Genomic DNA, 22,489 nt, shown 5'->3' on the forward strand with positions numbered 1-22,489 from the left:
TATATTTATTTAGTCGAAAATTGTTGTTGATACTACATATATGCTTTGTGACGTTTATTTAATTAGATTAAATGCAAGTGATAGCGAACTTGTAAAGAGCTTTCTCTTTTTCGCTGAGTGATGTACACTATTTAACTTTGTTCCTTATTAATATTTTCATTTTGTTGTTATTGTTACTTGTGAATATTGGTTTCGAAAATTCTAGTTTTTCGAATTCATAATATCTGTCAAAATCTACCATCCATTGCAGCTGCTTATAACTAGTATGACGCACTATATGTCGGATATTAAGATACAGAACAAAAAAAAAATACGCTGTAATTAAGGTTTTTCTATTAAAGAACACACCTAGTGCGACACCCTAAAAAACGATATTTAAAGATTTAAAAAAAGGAAAATACTCCGACGGCTATATCTTTTGTTTTTAATCGGTCAGTTTGGATGCCTCGATCTGAACAATTATTAGAGGATTATACCGTTGCCTTAGGCAATAATCTATCTCGTCAAATAAAAAAGGGTTCCATACAAGGATATGATTTTGATCGTTCATATGCTACAGTGGTCCGATATTAGCGGTTCCGCGAAATAAGCAGCTTCTTACTGAGAAAAGGACGTGTGCCAAATTTCATATCGATATCTCATAAGCTGGGGAACTAGTTCGCATGTATACACAGAGACAAACAGACGGACATGGCTAAATCGAATCAGCTCATAATGCTATTGTATATATAATCTATATATAAATTTTATAGAGTCTCCTACGTTTCACTAAGACAAATTGGAGAAATATAGTTTTGAAACAAAAAAAAAAGTTTTCAAAGGTAAGCTGATGTAGCGTATTAAACTGAACGACTATACATACTTTAGAAGGATGTAACTGAAAAAGTATTTAAAGGGGGAAACCAGTTTAGATGATTCAAAATATTGATGATTTTTTATTGCATAAATTGTTAGTAAAACTATTAAAGAATATGTTGCTTAAGCTTCAAAACGAAATTTCAATTAGTTCCGATGATATGAGCACTAAGGTAAACACCGGTTGATTCAGTGCCGAAGCGCACTTTTTTTAAATGCGTTTTTATCGAAACAACTTTTTTTCAACTTGCGGGAATCCTAGCTCGAAAATTTATTGACGAATCGATCTGAAAATTTGTGTGAATATCCTTTATTCAATTCCGAAAAATATTAACCAAACCTTGGGAATTATATTGTTAAGTAAAATATCAATATTTTTAATTTAAGAAAGGTATAGGATAAATAATATAAATACATAACATTTTGTTCAAACACCTTCAAAAAATTTAATTTTCAACTATTTTTGCCAGAGTTTGGTTCATATGCTTAGAAAATGTGCTACTAACAAAAGAAAAATTGATTTCAGATCAAAACTGTAACCTCCAGGTATCCCGCCAGCAGTCAACTCTGATGGCGATCGTCAATCGACACCACCCTCTAACTTCACCACTTCTGGCGGAAATAGCATTGAAAAATTTAAAAGTGTAGTTCAAAATAGGAGTAAACTACCCTGCAAGTTTAAATAAATTCTAAGTATTCGTTCTCAGTTAAAAAAATCACAAAAAACACTCGAACTTCGGCCTTCTAAACTGGTTTCTCCCCCCCCTTTATATATCGATTTAAAATTTTGGTACGTTATTTTTCAAGGCCTATAAAAATATGATATAAAATCGATTTTTTACAAATTTCTCAATATGTGAAACACTTAATCAATCCCAGAGCACATCCTCTTAACTTCTTCTATGAAATATATGTAGGTACTTTATCGCCTACTTTTGTCTTGTACTTGAAAAATTGTACGCATTCAATGAATAGTGATCTCTAACAGACGCCAAGAGCAGAGTTTCCTGCAAAATATTTAAAGGGAACTCAAATTCACTGTCTTTTGATAGTTACCACAAATACGGCATTTAAAAAAAATGTTGTATTCAATTTGTAATTTTTCAAGAAATTCTACTTATCAAACCGTTATCGCAATTGATACTGATATTTCACAATAATTGTGGCCACAAAACTAAACGATATACGTGCATATGTATGTATATCAAATGGAAACATATCACTCCAATGTATTGACAATTAAGATTGCAACAAAACCGCCATGCTGTGTAATGGAGCTGAGTATTGTACTCAAGACCAAGAAGAAGAATATAAAAAAATATGACGAAAGTTTCTTTATGCACTTCTGCAAGTGCTTGAGTTCGAGTGTTACATTTATGATGCGATAGAATACAAAAACAAAAGCACACAGCAAACAAATAAAAACAGATACTGCTTCAGTGTTGAGGAAATATAGACAATCTCGCACAACTTCGAAATACGGAACATGAAATCAAAGCAAGAAGTGTTCATGACTTACTTATGCACACACACACACACACAGCTACATACATATGTGCACATGTCCAACAGACAACAATTTCTGAGTAGCTTTTAGTGTTTTCCAAAGCGTGTCAGCTGTTGCAATAACAAAATGACCTCTTGTGGAATTGTTGCAACTGCGAAGCATCGATTTTATGGCCGCTAAAATAAAAATTAAACTCAGAAACACTAAAGCGCAGCATTGTTTCGGAAAGTGTAATGCTTTGGGTGTTTAAGTTGTGAACGATTTTTATTTCTAAAATGTATTTGAGATGTAGCTTTTACAAAAAAGAATATTACTACATATGAGAGTTTCCATATATTTGTAGTTATTTTATTGGTTTTGTAAAAATGAATGACTGTGGGTGAAAGCTTTTGCAACATTATTACCTTGTTTAGTGGACTTCCGTATTTCCATAATATATGTTATATGTACCATATTTACCAAAAACACTAAATATTCCAAAGGTTTAATAGATTTAATAGATTTCTAGCTAGTTCAATGAAATTTCAAAAAAAAAAAACTTGAAAGAAATTAAATACACATATTATATTTTTATACATATATATATTATATATATCTTCTGTACATGTGTTTGTAATTGAACTCCTTCTAAACAGCTGAACCGATTCTGCTGAAATTTTTTGTGTGTCTTCAAAAGGGGTTTGAGAATGGTTTAGATTCACAATTCGATCAACTAGATAATGTTTTAACAATGAATATCTTGCAAATGAGAATCGACGTCTTAGTGCTAATACGTTAAAGCAATGAGAGGCGCGTCAACAAGTAACCTTTGAAAGTTAAGTTGAATCTTAAGCTTAATTTTAATCTTATTATTTCAAAGTCATATTTTGGTGCAAAAACATTGCTTAAGCTATAAATAAGGTTTAACATAAGAGAAAGTGTCTGACCTCAGATTTCTCGGGTCGTGATGCTATAAGTCAAAGAAATTTTTTTGTTATGCAGTTGTAATAAACAAATGAGTTACAGGTGAATATGTTTTAGAATTTCATTGCCTTTTTCACATAAAAAAAACAAATATTAATTTGTCTGCTTTATATTTTTTATTTTCCAGCAATGATCTAAAGCTAACCTAACCTCCCTAATGTTAGTGTTTTCTCGAATATTGACAATACCAGACATAATTATAAAGTTATGATGTCTGTCTCTGTAAGCGATTAACAATTGAGCTATTTTGATATAACTTGGTAAACATATTCCTTGACACTCTTGGAAGTTGGGATCGCACATAGAAAAAATCGGACGGCTGCCGCGTCTACAAAAGTCTTTTTAATGTCAGACGTTCAGGAAAATTTTGTTACGGAAACTAAATAGCTTGATTCATAGTGTGATATAGGGCGCCAGATTTGTTAAAAATATCGCCTTGGGACGACTTTAACCAAGCGCCGGCTCGGAATGACGTATCACGGATTTCGAAAGCATTTTTTTTGTTTTTTTCTGACAATAATTGGCAAAGTCTTAAACATAAGACGTATTAATATTAACATATAGTAAAATTTCCAGTGCAATAACTCACCCAATTATTAAGAAATTAAATAGTTTAATAGCGTTATATGTTTATAGAATTTCTTTTAATATTTCACAACTATAATGATCTTCTTAGTATTTTTCTTTCTCTCTAGCACTGTGAAATATTTAAATATTTATCTTTGCAAATCGTTTGCAATAGGAATTTTCGGAATTCCATTCACGTTGCGATCGCAATAACAACAGTTCCTTCACCGCTTTCAAAAAGTTCACACTCACTATCTTAAGTGTAGCGAAAGCAGGCACAGATTGCTCAAGAGATTTCGGTTTGTTGCTGACGTATTGTATTTGCAAGCAACTAATACATATTCGTACTAAAGTAATTTCAAAACCAATATACACTACTTTTGCAATAATATGCATATATGCATTCAGTGAGTAAGTACCAATTAGAGTTTAGTAGAAAATTTTCGAAAATTCATGCATATTTTTTTTCGTTAACTTCTAAACATTCTGTAATATTATTTTTACGCTTTTGAATTAACTTTTTTTTATGAAACTGTAACGACATTTATATGGAATTATATAATTTTGTGCTTCGAGACGAAACTTTATTGCTTTAAAAGCCGCTCGGCCCTTTCATATGTTGATTTTCTTGAACATTTTCTACATTTCATATATCAATTGAATCTTAAAGTCTCTTTCTAGTTTTATATCAACATTCATACATATTTAAGCCACTCGCATTGCTTAATTTAATATAAATATTTTCGAAGAAAGTGTCTTCTATAATTTGTATGTTCCTTTGGGTGTGCAGTTCACTCTCTTGTTACACTTTGTTGAGCACATAGACAAGTGATTTCGCATTGTCTACATCACTCTGGAAAAATTTACACCTTCTCGAAAGTCATTCGAGTGAAGAGCTATTAATTTACAATAATTTCGATATATAAATAAACATCTATGATTTTTATTTCACTTAATGTTTATTTTAGTTTGTATACGGTGCTTAATATTATATTAAGTACTGATTGACCTTCAGCAAGTTGCTTTGTTTTACCGCTAGGGGTTCCATATGAGTTCTGTATTTAATTGGAATAAAGTAACACAAATTTTACTACATATTCGTCAGAAACGTTTCATGTGAATAGCAGGAGTTTGTCGAAATAAAAAATAATTCAGAAATCATCCCATGTTTCTGATTAGGATTTCGCACGAATTTCTTACTACGACTCAGTTAGGTCCAAAAAAGCAAACGGATCTCACAAAGTCACACCTAGTGTAACAGCCTAAAAAAAAAAACTTTTTAAGAAATATTTTCCGAGTTAACCGCTATGGGTACGGCAGAAATTAACGTCCTCCACTGCTACAGTGATTCCGGCGTTCTCCGTGGATGAAAACTACAAACAAAATTCTTTACTAAAAGATATTGTTCCAACAATGGCCAACGGTAAAAAAATCGAGAATTCACAAAATGCTGGAGTTGTGATCGTTTTTGATCGGATCAAAAAACTGGTTGTTCAATCTATTGAGAACTATATGCAGAAATTTAATAGTGATCGGATCATTTGTCTCCGAGTAATCAGAGATAAACTGATTGAACTGAGCGGCAATACTTGAAATATGATTGTTAAATCTCAGTATCAAATTGTTTAAGGCATAGGCTATTGAAATATGCAAAAAAAAATAAATGAAAATGTTTTTTGTCAAAATTTCACGCTAAGTGTTCTTCTTAATGCAGCCTCCATATCTTACTGACTATCTTTAAAGTGCAAGAAAAAATTTGGAATCGTTTTGTACTGACGAATTAAATATACCTAAATATGTAAATACAGGTTGGTTGAAAAGTTTCTTACCTCACACCAAGAAGTAGCACTACAAGTTCCAAATATTTTTTCTCAAGTTAGTACATCTATCGTTAGAACACATGCAAAGTTTCAAGTCATTCTGTCAATTAATTCTTTGTTTACAATTTGAAGTTGACGTGTCAGAGTATTTTCTTAATATAAAGAAAATTAAATATCGCGCAGTGATTAGATTCTTTCCAAAAACTGCAACCACATCAGAAATCATTGAACAAGTGCATAATAGTTAGTGAAGATCCAAATTTGACTAAGCGAGAAATTGCTAATGCCATAGGCATCTCAGATAAATGAGTACTTCATATTTTACATAGAGAATTACATATGAAAAAGCTGTTTGGAAAGTTAGGTGTCGCACAACAATTAACAATTCGACAAAAACTAGATCGAAAAAAAAATGTCTCAGCATAATTTGGATCTTTTTAGGCAGAATAAAACCTTTTTCTTGCGTCGTTTTATAGCTGTGGATAAAACTTGGATCTACCACCAAAATCCTAAGTTGAAACAAGAACGTTTACAGTGGGCTGAAGCTGGTTGTTCAGCTCCAAAGCAGGTGATGTCACAACAATCAGCAAAGAAGGTTATGGCATCAGTTTTTTGGGATGCAAAACGAATTTTGTTGATTGATTATCTGCTGCAAGATAAAACAATCAACTCTAAATATTATTGCAGCCTTTTGGATCAGCTGGATGAAAAAATTCGTGAGAAATACCTGGTTTGCAGCACAAAAAAAAATGTTTCATCAAGACAATGCATCTGTTCACAAAGGTGTTTTAATAATGACAAAATTCAACGAATTAACTAAGAGTGACTACTACCTCTTCAGAAACCTGAAACAATTCCTTCGTGGAAAGCGTTTTTCGTCGGAGCTATTACAGCTGTAGACGGGTATTTTGCAGAGCTTCCTAAAAGTCATTATAGAGATGTCATAAAATTATCGAAGGATCATTGTAATAAGTGTATTGAAGTTAAGTTATTGAACAAAAAAATATATTTCCTACCAAAAATAGTATATTTTGATTTCGAGCACAGAAACTTTTCAACTAACCTGTATATATATATGTACATTTCTTTAATATACAGGTATATATATGTTTATTCAACGAAATTGATACAAATGTATGCATATTTATATGAGTATATACTTTTCAATATTTTTCCAAGTGTATGTGCGAATGTACAACGATTTCTCGTTATTCCAAAAAACACACGCTTCTCCCCAAAAATCCAAATCAAACTATTTAATCAGCCGACGCATGCAAATAGTGTCTGTACATAAGTATGCATGTATACACCACAGCGATGAGCCGCAAATTGTGTAAACATTTTAAAAATAATTCAACCACTAGCTATTTATGGCAAGTGTTAAATTTTCACTAAAATAAACTTTCCATTTTACGACTAAAATTCTCACTTATACGTGTCTTATTATTGTGCACAATTGACTTGTTGACCTATAGACGCGCAGTAGTGGCACATATACGAGTAAAGATGTATACCTATATTATATTTAAATACATAGATACATATACCGCGTCGCAATGACTAATTGTTCGACTGTAAACTAAATTTCCCACGCAGATTTTCATTTGTAAATTCAAAAAGCACACATACATACAAATATGCAACTGTGTGTATTTCAACGAATATTCGCGGGAAGTACGCATTACCAACTATATATATTTATATGAATACCTTAGGTATTTATATTCCCCACTGACAGACAAATGTTAAGAAATTTTATTTTTAGCAACAAAATATTCCGGGTATGCAGCGTCTATGCATCACTGTCCGTCAATAAAAATGGAGGTGAGTGTGGTAGTGTGTGTGTGTGTGTTTAACGTTAGGGCGGCATTTCAATCTAATTAACCTCAGCAACATCTCTTTGCTGCACACTCTTTTTGTTGTTGTTATATACAAAACATAGGCGCACATGTGTCAGCATCGCTCACTTCTGCTGCATGCAACAAGCGCCGGGCCAACTGTGCGTATGAGTGAATGCAGTTATGCGCTTGAGACGTTACGCCGACAGTCAACAGCTGTGAAGTGATAAACTATGAAATTGAAATGTAAAGCATACAGACACACATTCATCTGGAAGCTTATGTGCGCTTGAAAAGTGCCAAGTGAGTTTCCTAGCTGAAAATGATGTGTGAGAATGCTTAGTTGTAAATTGAGTCTGACATTCAAGACTTTCCATAACACAGCGGACCCGCTTGGCCATTTGTCGTATAAAACCGCTTATATATATGTATATATACATACATACATACATATGTATTCTTGTGTTTGTGTTCATGTGCATTTGAAGCTCTCTTCGAGTGCACTTGATGAAAATGTTTCAGCAAATTATCACATGCACTCACTAGTGCATAGGAACACACTACTTACTTACTTCTTGAGTCGCTATCACATGTCTACGCATAATATTCACATTATTACCAATTTATTTATTTCCATTTATTTGTTTAGCTTTTCCAAATAATTGTAATTGGAGCAAAACAGCTGATATGCACTGATGTCAAGTAAAAGTTGAAGTAGCAGACTGAAATGTAGCAGAACCTTTGCTAAACACACGTTTACTCCCAGTACTCAGTTTTCTTGTCCGTCCGCTGTAACCCAATATAGCAAGTGTCACACGCTAATATTGTATTTATTCTAATTGTCTTTTGTTCGATCATTTTCAAGGCTAAATGTATGTATGTATATTTTATTTTATTCAGCCACCTATCATGTATTAGATAGTTGTTCAGTTAACTCACGTAGGTGCTTACACACACATATTTACTGTCTAAACAAATCTAATGAACAGTGAAAAGTGTTGATAACAAGTCAAATAAACATTGTAAGTGTAGAAACTAATTTTTCTTGTTTTGCTATATTGTGTTGCTCACTAATTATTGAAGAGTTACACTCGTGAGCACCAACGCCGAACTGTCGCTCGATAATTTTCCATTACTTAACACTTCCTCTGATTGAAATTCGAATAATATGTTTTATGAAACCTACCATACCACCTAAAACTCGTACCGGAATATTAAGGAATCTTGTTCGGCTTTCAGATTTTTCGTTCTTGAGCGGGTATTCTAGTCTAGAGACATGAATTTTGGGTAATTTTTAAAGTGTCGTAACAAAAGGCAAGCAGTATTTTTAGTATCGATCTTTTTATCAGTTATTTATTAGTGTTACAGAAAAAGATTAAAAAAATAATCTGACCATTCAGTAACCTTCAATAACTTCAGAACTAGCAGTTTAGGCTAGAATCATCTCATCTGAAAGAAAAATATTTCAGTAAGCTGATGAACAAGCAGCTTTACGTTAGCTTTGTGGAGCTTTTGAATATACCATTTGAACATTGTACAGATTTGGACTGAATTAAACTTTTGCTTCCCAAAATATAATATAATCACTACCGCTTTGTTTTACCTGCATTTGCAATAAATTCAATCCTCCAAGGGTCATTAAAATGCGCCCATGTTAGAAAACTCGGTAAGAGAAAGCCTTTCACGAAACTAGCTTTATTAGTGTAATAAGCGAGATTCCGAGCCAACTTACACTCGTGCGCTAGTCGTCTAAATCGCTTTAAATCTATTGTCGATATTTAAACTTTCAGGTCTATTCATGTCTATTTTATCTGCTGCGTTAGCTATTAAATTCTTTCTAAATCTATAGTCGATGTGATTGAATTTCATGATAATTCTTTTTTAAAAGGAATTCCTTTTAAAATGTCCTGAAATCGTTGACAATTTTCAATCTTCACAATTTCAGAATAAGATACTTCAACTGCTGTTGCGAATTATTTTTTACACTCCAATAATCTCGGAATGTCTAATAGACAATTTTAGCTTGAAGGTAGATAAAGAAATATAGAATTCTATTATTTCAAAACAGCAGCAAAGCATTTATATATATTTTTTCTATAATTATCACTCCATCAACTAAATAACCTTGAATTGCACACCTTACACATAACACTTGATAGTGTCACTTTCTATCTCAAATAATTTGCTTCATTTATAACTAAATATTTTTGATTTTTGTAATGCGGTCCGTATAGGCAATGCAAAAAAACTTCACCATAAAAAATTAAAAAAAAAGGGCCACCGGCGATTGGAAAATGAGTAATAATGCGCGCATGGTCGACAAGTTCAGCTTATCATGAACACCCAACCAAATGATAAGATATGGCGAAAAATATTTGTATAATAAATTCTTATGCGAGTGTAAAAGGGTGCGAAATCGGCTTGTGTGGGTTGGGTGGGAAACCTTTGCGAGTTCAACCGAAATGATATTGGTGTTTGTTTTATCTTTTTCAAATATTCAGGCATGTGTTTGTGTGTGTGTTCTGTTCGTTTGCATTTTGTTAAAGGTGACTTCAGATTTTATATATTTCATTTGCTCAATTCTTTGGAATTTTATGTAACGCAACACATTGTTTGCTAAAATTTGCAAAGATTTCTTTGCAAATTGCATACGGTATTATTACGTGTATATGTATATACAGTTAAAGAAAAATTCCCAAGACTCTCGAACATCTTCTTCACAAATTCCGTGAGTGGGTAATACGGTAATGCAACGACACGTGACATGAACTCTAGTAGAATATTAGTCCAGAATATTAGGTCCTGTAACCACTGAAAGCTAGAAACCGCACAACTCGTATATTCGTACCACCTTAATATTTCATGAGCTTAACATTACTTCTATGTAAGTGAAGATTACACGTAATCATAGGTAGTCCTAAGTGACCTTTGCCTGGAAAGACAGTTGGAGTATGCCTCGTACAATGGGTTCTCATATAAATGATTAATAGTTTAGGCGAGTTTTTGCAAATAATCGCGTGGTTTTCTTAATTTTTTTTCGAATCGCGCTGGAGTAGTCCGACAAAATTTTATTAAATATAAAATAAAAATTAAAGCTTTTGAGATAAATGCTTCTTGCCACTTATATTTATTTTAAACGATACGAAAAAATTCAATAATCTGCATTTTTATATAATCTCAGATGAGATTCGACCATTAAAATATCTGTATGATTGATTGTTCCAAAATCGAAATCGGCACACATACATACGTCTGTATAATCATAAAGCCTCAATCTGTGAGGAGCTCGCACTGCTTTTTCTTTAACTTTGTAATGATTATTCTTTGGTAATATTAGCAACCAATTTAAATACTTGGATTTTATATACATGTTTATATTTCCTACGCCAAATATACGAAATAATTTGGGACCAAATTTGTTTGTTTGTTGGAAACTTCGCTAATAGGCCAGTGCAGAAGCCTTTAAAAATGGTAAAATTGAAAAATCATAGTAGGTTGAAATCCATTGGAAAAGAAATATATATTAACATAAATTAAAGAAACGATAATTTACGGACGATCAGCTGCCAGGAAGTGCAAAAAAATTTTGAATTTTTAGGCAATAGAAAGATCTCCAACTTTTGTATTAACACGTTTTTCACATAACCTCAATCAAGTTTATTTTTATCTTACAAAAAATAAAAATTTAAAAACTGGTTTTAACTTACTTTTTAATGTATTTTTATTTAAAATATTTATTAATTTGTTTCATTTATTTTGACTTAATAGCGAAAAAGCACACTAGTTTTCAATCAAAAACTCTCACATTAAAATATCAGATTTTTATAAATCAGTATTCTCTACAAGTATGTTCGTTGAAAACTCTACCTTCTGTTGGTTTACTAAAAATATATTTACATGCATTACTATGATAAGTTTTCTCAGAAAATGCAAAAAAATGCCGCACAAAACGAATCACAGCTGCTTTCCTTCTTTTCCAATCGGTTTCATCCTACCATAATATTTTGGGATTTCAAGAATTATTTAGACTGGTCTATAAAAATTTGATCAATCAGAAATCTTGAATTCTATACCCCATATGCATGTAAAAATCATTCGAAAAAAATCGTTTCATAACTTATTTTGATGGATTCTCTGAGCTGTAATTGCACTGTGGTGAACATGTAATCGCTGTAGCCCCAAATTGTAAACCCAAGTATCTTATCAATGCGAGTAGCGCCAAAATAAATATAATATAAGACTCGTATGTACACATATATACGTGTATCAAAACAAAGCCTCTACAAAGCCAAACACACTCACGCACACACGTTTGTATGCACAGCCTTAAAACTACAAACTGATAAGATAATGATTATGCCTAAGTAAAACCACACAGCAAAGTTTTGTTCGTTTTTTCTGTAGATTCTTACAAATGGAAATTAAAAAGGAGCACTATTTAAAGAGAAGATCGAGAGCGGTTAGTCAGTTGATATATTATGCAAAAGTTGGCAAGTCACTTCTTTAAATAAAGCTACGCTATATGAAGCTTCCAATTAGCAAGTGAGTGAAATGTTACCTAAGATATTTGTGGAATTGCAGGTGAGACATTTTGCAACGAAAAAGAAGGTGAAAAAGTCATAAGCCGCAAGTTAAAAGTAAATAATAGAAAACTTATCTTGTACTAATAGTCTAGAAGACACTTGCAATAACTTCATTTGGTTTACTAAAGCAGAAGTTTGTGTATGTTTAGTGATAGTTATCATATCTTATCAGTTATATACTCAAATATACATACATATGTGTTTTAAGTACTCTCACTCTTTTGTGCGATTACTCACTCTATCGTAAACATGATCTCTGAGAGTTGGTTTAAGTAACTCCAAATTTGAAGAGTGAAGCTTTCAAAGCTATCGATTCACATTCGTTTTATTGTAGTGAGCGTGAGTGAGATAGTTTTGGCGAATGAAGCACCTGTTGAGGGCTGTGCGGAAATTTTTACCATTACGAAGTGATTTTTTTGCTTAATAAGTTTAACCTTAATATAGTTGAGATCATTTAATCAAAGTCTTAAGGTGTCTATATATGCATTCAGTGATCAAATGTCTCTTACAACTCCTGCATTTCATAAATATAAACGGCTTAAATGTTCGGTCGAAACCACGGTTCTGAAAAGTTTGGTATATAGGCTCGTTTACTCATTGAAATACTCGGCTGTAGCCAAAATTTAATCCAACCTTACAAAAATCTCACTTTATTAGCTGTTATTATTTAATTGACGATTTGTAGAGAATATATAAATATGAAAAATTTATTTTAAGAAGTGTTTTAGTTGCTCCCCATGTGAGAGAACAAGAAAAGTATTTGGGTGTGCGAAATGATAATTTCACATCAGATGATCTTCCAATAGTAGATTTTGGTTGGTCAAAATATATAAATTATACTTGTTGAATATCCTTTATGTTATAAGAAATTCACCTGTGAAGGATATTATGGCTTCCGGCAGTTGAAGTTAATGTTTTTTCTAGATTTTTTTATGTTACTTGCATATATACTTTCTTACTTAACTCAAAACACTAAAACAATGCAATTGGCCTGTAAAAATAATATCAATTGAGAATTAATTCCTACCGGCCCGCTTATCAGTCATTGTGACTAGTGAATAGGTACCACTTTTCGATTACATGTGCTTTGCTGCGAGTATTTGCATTGCTCTCCACTCACACGCTCGAACGCTCTGCGTTTTAAATTCGCTTAAGCGCAGTTGCCTTAGTATTATCGGCATTTGAGCCCATTGTCACGCAGCAGATTTTTTGCGACCACCTCACCGGTTTGTCTCACCGTTCGTTGTCCATTCATAGTCGATGGCAGTAGCGCTCAGCAGCCGCTGCCGCTGCCGCTTTGCATGTGCATCTGCCGTGTACTCGCGGCCTGCACAATACAACACACACAGCGGCACGATAAGCGCACACAAATGTAGCTTGCTACCTCATTAGCGTGTTTGTTGCCATAATGCTGCAAGAGGTGGGTCAGGGAGGATCACCAAGCGAGCAACTGTGTGTGTGTGCGTGCATATATGCCGCGTGCACTCTACTCGCTGTGCTCCACACCACCATTCTTCGTATGCCCGTGCTTTATTGCCATTTCTGTTTGTATCTAAGTATGTGTATGTGTGTGTGTGCATCTGCCACTGTCCGCGTGTTCCAGCTGCGAGTACGAGTGCGAGTACGACTAATTTGTCTTTTTTAGTGTTTATTTCTTTTATTGTTATTATTATTTTATTCTTATATTATATTTTTGGTTGTGTGTTTTCACGCGCTGAGTACCCGTACGTCTATATACATACATTCGACTACTGCCTGTGGGCTTAGCTTAGCGTTTGGCGGTTGTTGTTGGCCTGCTAGCGGCTGGTTGGTTGTCTGACTGCTGGCGCTGCTGCTAAGGTTGCTTTTGCGTTTGAGCGCTTACTTGTCGAAGAGCTTTCGTGCTGAGCGGTTGCAGCGGCGTGAATTGCTTGCTTTTGGTTTACTTTGCTTAGCGATTCGATCGTTCGATTATTGTGTGTGTGGTGTGCGATCCAGTAAGTTTGCCATTCGCTATTGTCGGTCGGTCGTTGTTGGCGGTGTCACGCGTTTTTCAGCGTTTCGCAGTTTACAATTGAATAAATTGTACAAATTTGTATTATTTATTGCTGAAAAGAAAAAAAAGTAACAACAAACAGTACGAAAATTGTGAGTAAAATAATAACGGTACGATAAAGTGTTTCTAAACTGTTTTTTGAATGTCTGAAAAAATAAAAGCAAAAAATTGTGTCAGTATTGACGTATATTTGCCCACGGTACTGCCCACCTTCTTGTTGCGCTTGCTTTTATTTCGGCTTCTGATTCAATTTTTTTTTAGCAATTACACTTTTTTTTTGCAAATTTCACTTCGAAATTTATTCTTTCGCAAAACAACGGTTAATAAAAGCGCACAATATCGTTGCAACAACAACAATGACAGCAAAATCAACGACTAACCCGCAACAATAATTTAAGTGAAAATAGAGTGGAAATAAAAAAGTGTTGTTTTTGCACAAAAAAAAAGGTTTGTCGACAGATTTAACAAAAAACACAATAAATTATTTTTATACCAATATTTTTGTTTTCTTTGTATTTACCCACTTTTGTGCTGTTGTTTGCTACACATCGTGCGTTTTTTTGCTTTTTATCATATCTTCTAGTGGCTTGTGTGCACATTGTTGTTGTGGGCGCTTGATTTTTGCGCCTGTCGCAAACATTTTGACATTCGTTGTTTTGCCTGTTTTTGAATTCAAAAACAAAATAACAAAAAAAATTAATTGAAGAAACAAAAAATCAGCGCGGTGTGTCCTTACATTTGGCTTTTATTGTTTGCGTTCGTTTTCGGTGTGCCAATGTTATTGTTCGTGTTGCTGCTGTTGTTGTTGCCATACAGCAACCGCATCAGCGGCAATAGCCACCAAGTGGCAGCAACACCCATTGATATCGGCGACATATGGTTGGCACAGTCAGTCGTTTGTCGCTTTTGAAACGCGCCGCGTCGTCGTCGTCGTGAAGTGTTTGTGAGAAGAAATCAGCCGCCTAATAGCCGCATAAGATCTTCAGACACACAGCACACACCAAATGAAGAACAAGCACAAGAAGATACATTAAAATGATATAAAAACTCAGATGTGCAATACAAAACCCAAAAATAAAAATAAAAACTCCAACAACAACAACAACCCAAATGAATGAAATGAAATTGAAATAATCACAGCCAAAAGCATTGTTGCGCCCGATTTTTGTACGCGTTGAAGGACTTTCGTTGACATTTGGTTTTTGGCTGCAGTCGCCGCAACTGTCTGCAAGAATTTCGTGTTCATCTTTTTTTTTACATTCTAAATTTTAAACTTTTAACTGCCTGTTTTTCGTGTTTCGAGGCGTGTGTGGTGTACTGTTTTTTGGTGCGCACCAGTGTATGTCTTGCGGTGCATAAATTTAGCGTGTGTGACATTGAAAAAAATAAAAGCAAAAATATTCATACATACATATCTGAATTTCCAACTTTTTATGTTTGTTGAAATAATTTTAAATATTGCAAATTTGTTACATTAAAAGTGAAAGGGTTTGAAAACAATGCAAATATATACACGAATAAATTCAAACAATGATGTATAAAAAAATGCAACAATAAATTGAAAGTTTAAATTTCGAAAACAAAAACATAACTTCCTTATGTGAAAAGCCTCAATTGAAAAGTAAAGCGACACGACTCTTTACAAACTAATAAATCAATGTGAAAAAATTATATTTTTTTTATGAAATAAATTCTCATAAAAAATCAGTGTGAAAATATATATATATATTTTTTTTTTTTTTAAATAAAAGTTCATGAATTTGTTCGAAAAAATTAAATAAATAATTTCCGAAAATTACTTAATGAGAATTAGCATTAACCAATAATTCACTGCTGTTAGTTGAAATGCTCACTACTTACCTGTTTTTGTTATTTATGGCTTTTGGCATGCGTTCTGAAATTGAAATATGGAGGATATTAAATTTAAGAAAAATTACAAAAATCTAAATTTTTTTTTTGCGTTTTAAGTACGTTATTAATGGGATAAGAGAAAGTTTCAGGATTTCAAAAAAAATTAAAAAATTTTTTTTTGCTTTTTAAATTTGTAATATTAAACAATAAATTCACGTGATGAGAATATATGTAAGTCGAAAGTACCAAAAAAATTTAATTGTATGCCTTTATTTAAAAAACATGTAAAATAAAAAATGTAAAATTCTTAAAATATAAAAACAATAAACAAGAAATGGTAAAAGTAACATAAAATCAATAATAATAAATATATGAAATATACAAAACTCTAAATAAAATAAATATAAATTTAAAAAAAATGGAAAAAGAGATCAAATATCGTAAAGTAAAAAATTATATATTATATAAAGAAAAAGGAATTAAAAAATCACAAAAATAATTTTATAAAATATTTAAAATTAAAATAGTGCATAGAATAAAAAATTAAAAAAAAACGTATAAAATAATAAATTTCGAAAATATTTATGGTATACGATCTAAACTAAAATGGTTTTTATACAAATATATTGTATATAAAAGATTAAAATATAACCTTATATATTATGAAGTAAATAAAATAAAAGCTAAAAAAAAGTTAATATAAAAAAAATTTGTAGAATGCCACATATTACTACAACAAACAAATTAATTTCTGATAAAGTACAAAAAACATTAAATAAAAGTAATTACTAAATACACAATTTAATGTTTGCAAAAACATAAGTAAATTTAATTATTAGAACGGACAAAATATAAAAAAATTAAAATGCCTTTCCAATAATTAATAGAAAAAAACAGAGTAACAAGAAATAAAAATTATTCATAAAAATTAAAAATTATATTCAAATAAATTAGATTAAAATTCGTTTCCGACACTGATAATTAACAGTACCTAAAAAAAATTTATTTACAGTAAAGTTCAAGTGAAAAAAAATGTTCAAAAAAGAAATTATTTCATTAAAAAATTGTTTTGAAATAAAAAATAGTTTCAATTCAAAACAAAAGCTGTTTTGAAAAAAAATTATTTCATTTAAAAAAATTATTTTGAAAAAAAATATTTCGTTTAAATAAAACTGTTTTGAAAAAATTTTTTCATTTAAAAAAATTGGGTTGAAAAAAATTATTTTATTATAAAAAGTTGTTTTGATTTGAAAAATTTTAAATTAAATACTATCCACTTTTTATTAATAATAAGTTGTTATTACATTTAAATTTTTAATTTTTTTTTTATTTTAAAACCATTATGTAAATATGTACTTCGTTTGACAAAAAAAAATATTATATTGATTTGTAAAATTTATTCTTTAAAATACGCTTTGAAACACATAATAAATTCTGGCAAGGCTATCGAGACTAAGCTTACACTTTTTTATTTACATAGATTCTAAATTCTACTTCGAATATGTAAATATATGTATTGCGAGGTACTAATATAAATATACTCACAAATGATTAATCATCTTACTGTCAATCTAGCTTTACAGTGCAAGAAACCTCGTCTAACTGCTAACAAATGCATCGGAAAACCCCCTAAAGCTTAGAAGATCACATGAGTAATACTTTAAAATTTTTTGCATAATGTACTAAGAGACATATTTAAATTGAAATTAAATTTCTGTTTTGTGTTTTTTTTTTGTTTGCTTACTGGTTTCGTAAAATCAAATTTAATTGTATGCAAATTATTTACAGTTTTGATAAATTTTTCGAACAAATTCATAAATTAAATAAAAATTTGCATAAAACATTGGCGAATTAAACTTAACTTAACTAAAGTACTTAAGTGAACAAAAAAGAAAGCCTTGACACGCGTAAGCTTTTGCTCACTTTATACATACACACACGATTACCTCCAATACATACACATAGTGTTAATTATTCTAATTAAATTTTGCATATATCACCTCCACTTGTAGTATACAACATACATACATACATACATACCGTACATGAGCATAGATATACATACGCCTGTGGGCCTGACTGTGTGCGGATTAATAAAACCTCAATTAAGGCAATAATATTTGTTTAAAACTACACAAAAAAAAAACAAATTCTGTGAGACAATGAAAAGTGTTTGAGAAAACGATAAAAAAAACAACAACCACAGCGTAATAGTTTTCAATTAAACAAGTGAAGAAGGTACCTAACCATAGTGACACACATACACAAATTAAAGAAATATATAAATATTTTCTAAGCGGATTAGCTGAGGAAAAAGTGAAATAAACGCGCTTCACTACAAACCTTACCCAATACTGGAAGAAGGGTGAGTTTACTTGACTAATTAATACTTAATTATATTTTTGTTTGAAGTTACATGAAATTTCCACAGTTGCTAAGCAGTAACGGTATAAAGATTGTAGCTATTAAGCAAGCGTTGTGACTGCGTATGTGTGTGTGTTGTAATTGTTGGACTTTAGCTTGTGTAGTTTGAGAAATACTAGGTGGTACTTGTGAACTTACTAGCCTCAGCGACTGTACACACACATGAGTGTATGCATGTGTATTCATATGCATGTGTGTAAATATAAAAATTATAAATATGACTAGTAAAATTTAAAACGATAAAGTTTTATTATGTAATAATATAAATGTATGTACATATGTATGCATTACTTACACATATGGATGTATGTATGACGTCTGCGCGCTTAAATCGACTTTGAACTTTGCGAATTTAAGTTTCGTATTGTTACATGCGCATATGCATACTCGTATATATATACGCATTAGGGTGTGCCGAATTCTTTTTATTTTTTTTCATGTCGGTTGGGAGGCTATACATATCTACTTGTGAATTTCATAAAATTGAAATTTTAATTTTTAAGTCACTCTGAAGTTAAAATTTTTTCACAAAACTATATTTTTTATTTGGTTTTTGGACTAGCAGTAATTTTAAGCAGAAAAATCTTCCTCACTGCCAAACACCATTTTTTCAGAGGTCTTCCTGTAGATCGCCTACAAAATCAAGATAATCCCAAATATCCCCAAATAAATAAGCGATTGTTAGGATATTTTAAATAGTGTAAATGTATATAATTTTTATTTATTTATTGCACAAAGTGTTTCTTCACAAAACAAAAAAAAAAATAAATAACCTTTTGTTATAAATATTAATTAAGAGCTCAAATTTGAAGAGGCTTCCTTTTATTCCTAGAAAATAGCCAGCTTTTTAGTTGAAAAAGGGTTATCCAAATATAACACAGCTCCACTAATATAATATTTCTTATTACTTTATTTGCTTACTTTTAAAACACAATAAATTTACTCAACTGCCATTGAAAATGGTTGAAAAAACAACAGCATTATAGTATATTACTATACACACATATATATATATATCATATGTAGGTATTTGTTCGAGGGCTAATATGCAACAACCATAAAGTCAAATCAGCAGGTATGCAATTAAACAGTTGTAGTTGAAAAGGGCACATGCGAGGGAAATGATCGTCATGCTATGCGTCTTTTTTACAAACTTGACCCCATTTCATGCATTTTTTTTTATTTTTCGAAATTGCAAAATTAAAAAAGTTAAAATTTTGATTGCTAAAATATTAAAAAGCAATAACAATAATAAAGATACGTAAACTTACTTGACATTGAACAAAAACCTTTAAGGTGTGTATCGAAAATTTGCTTGTATTTAAAATTCGTAAATGCATAATAATTGAAAAAAACAAACTAAAAGTGAATACAGCTAACATTTTAATTATAGATTTTACAAATAAAAGGTGTGTAAAAACAAAAAAATATCAAGTATTATTTCACACTTTTACCGGCATTTTCTTCAACAAATCTACATAAAATTTTAAAATGAAAATGAGTCAGCGAAACTGTTTATTTTATTTGAGAAAAAAAAACTTCGTAAAACACTTTCGAATGTTCAATATTGTTTACTAAAAACTAAAAAAACAAGTTTGTTTCGAAATAAAAGTTTTATCATAATTTAGTTTTCTTTGAATTTGGAAATCTTCAGATATGAACTGTAAAGTAAAACTATGATCACATTTTTAGGAAATTTTGTACTATTGGTCTATTTTTTTACTCGAAAATGGTTGGACACATTTTTCAAAATTTTTTTTACTGATAGTCTAGTTTGTCTTCATAAATGGTTGGACAAGTAAAAAAAATCACTACCTTCTCCTCTTATCAATAAAATAAGAGCAATTTCGAAGTTCGAAATTTAAACAAAATAAATTATTGTTCTCTATAGTAAAATTTATTCATCAAAAATAAACTTTAATATACGTGTTAATATTTTTAACAAATGGATATACGAATGTAGAGAACATTTCCCATATACCATTTTTGGACAAATATACATATGCATTCATTTCTAAAAAATCATATTTTTATTTGGAAAGTGCAAAATGTGTATAAATTTTTTCTTTTCTTACTGGGTTATCACAATATTTTTTGAAAGTAAACCGCAGTGGCAATGTAGCAATTATATTGCTCACGCTGCTGGAGTCGGTGCATGCAATAAGCAGTAGAATAGCCAATTAAAGCGTAAAAAATAAATATATATGTGTATATCAACATTTTTATAATAAAATTTTAAAATTATCAGTGTGCAGAGTAAATGAAAATAAATATTGAATGGATAATAATAATATAATTTTAGAAGTTATATAAACATTTTTATCAGGTACCGTTGTTTATATGTGGACTGAAAGACATATCACATTTTTCATATGCAAGCAGTATAATATATTAATTGAATTTAATTGATATTTGCATTAAAAAATATAATATCATTTCCATATTTTTCAGTTAATACATCGCTAAATTACTCTCTTAGTGGAGAAATTTTTTTTCGCGCTAAAAAACGTTGCTGTAACCCTTTATTTTTCTATAAATTATTATAATTTTCTGAGGTTAACGCATTCTCTGTTGCTTCAATTCAACTCGATCACTTTGTTGTGGATTTCACATGTGAATTTTTTGACAGGAGCGCAGAAGCGAGCAGAGAAATGACCAATGGAAGACAGTTAGTAGCTAAATCAGTAATAATGGGATGCCCAACTTTTTCCAGTGTGAGATCGCCCAAAATTAACGTTTTTTATAACACTTTCCATTGTAGCCAGATCGGACAAAATAATAATTTTTGGGCATTTAAATTCAAATACCCAAAATTTATTAAAATTAAATATTATACATGTATCCGTTAAAAATATGAAAAACTATTTTAATCCATTTTTGCGATTTTGTGATATATTAAAACACCTGATTTTTGAACTTTACATAACAAAATGTATTAACTCTCAATTAGTTTTTTTTTTTTTTTGTTTTCATTTTCGATTGAAAATTAATACTACGAAGCATCACAAAATCACACATACATTTCATTTTCGCGTTTTCTTTCATTTTCATTGTTTTCCAATTTTCGTTAGTGATCTTCAACAGCAGCAACAAATCTCTCTGTTCACTTATTTTTCTGTAGGATTTCAATCTGGCTGTCCCTCTTTTTCCAATTGCTAAACGTCAGACCTCCTGAATTTTGACAGTTGCCAGAGCTCAGGAAGTTTTGACGTTTAGCAATTGAGCTCTCATTTCCAGTGAGAGATGAGTTGGGCATCTCTTTATCTCTGATCTAAATGATAAGTGTAACGTGCTGAGTCGATTTAGCCATGTTCGTTCGTTTGTCCGTCTGCCGGTCGGTCTGTATATACGCTATCTAGTCCCTTAGTTTTTGAAATATCAATCTGAAACTTTGCACACTTCCTTTTCTCCGTGCTCCTTTTCATAACCGCCGATATCGAAACACTGTAGCATAAAGCTGCCATACAAACTGAACGATCGGAATCAAGTTCAACCTATTTATTCTATGTCATTTCTTTTATATTATTTACATTTTTAATATATATTTTCCGATTTGGTGTTTGTTTTGTCTATTAACTAACTTTAGTGCAGTGTCATTAATGCTGTTATTATTTTTCTTTGTCATTAAAATTTATCAATTCAAAGTTTACGTGTTCTACTTCTATTAATAGTTTGAATGCCATAGCAGTAATGAAACAAAAAGAGCAAATATAAGCATAGATAGCAACTAGCCCACCTTCAAATACCCACACAAACCGCATATATAAATAAATTTGTGTGAATTTTCATTTCCACGAATTTGAAATTCGGCATTTCATGCATTACTTCTCTCACTGTTTTACTGCCTTAATGCTTAGCTGGTAGCCAAGTTGCAGGCGCATGAATCACAATAATCAATTTTCAATTGCTTACTAATCTGATTTCGTTTAAACGGTGCGGAACTTGAGCAGAACATGTATGTGCTGATTGACCTTTGAAGTAATAAAAAAGAAAAGAGAATAGAGAACAAAAAGTAACTAATAAAGGAATAAAAAAAAATTGTAAAA

At 31.2% G+C, this 22,489-nt stretch overlaps 1 protein-coding gene across 7 annotated transcripts in view; it reads left to right on the plus strand.

The window, feature by feature from the left end:
* The first annotated feature begins 12,112 nt into the window (after window positions 1-12,112).
* wdp (Leucine rich repeat protein windpipe) overlaps window positions 12,113-22,489 on the plus strand; it is a 68,179-nt gene continuing 57,802 nt past the window's right edge. For 2 of the 7 annotated variants that reach the window (XM_036369953.2, XM_014248175.3), the window contains exons 1-2: window positions 13,981-14,260; window positions 18,032-18,384. The gene's annotated coding sequence lies outside the window, so the exon portion shown is untranslated. Of the gene's footprint in view, window positions 12,132-13,962; window positions 14,279-14,930; window positions 15,790-18,031; window positions 18,385-22,489 lie in introns of those variants that run through there. The other 5 variants (XM_070108427.1, XM_070108428.1, XM_014248174.3 and 2 more) reach the window with 4 other exon arrangements.

This window comes from Bactrocera oleae, chromosome 4, assembly GCF_042242935.1.
Source record: "Bactrocera oleae isolate idBacOlea1 chromosome 4, idBacOlea1, whole genome shotgun sequence".
Taxonomy (NCBI): Eukaryota; Metazoa; Arthropoda; class Insecta; order Diptera; family Tephritidae; genus Bactrocera; species Bactrocera oleae.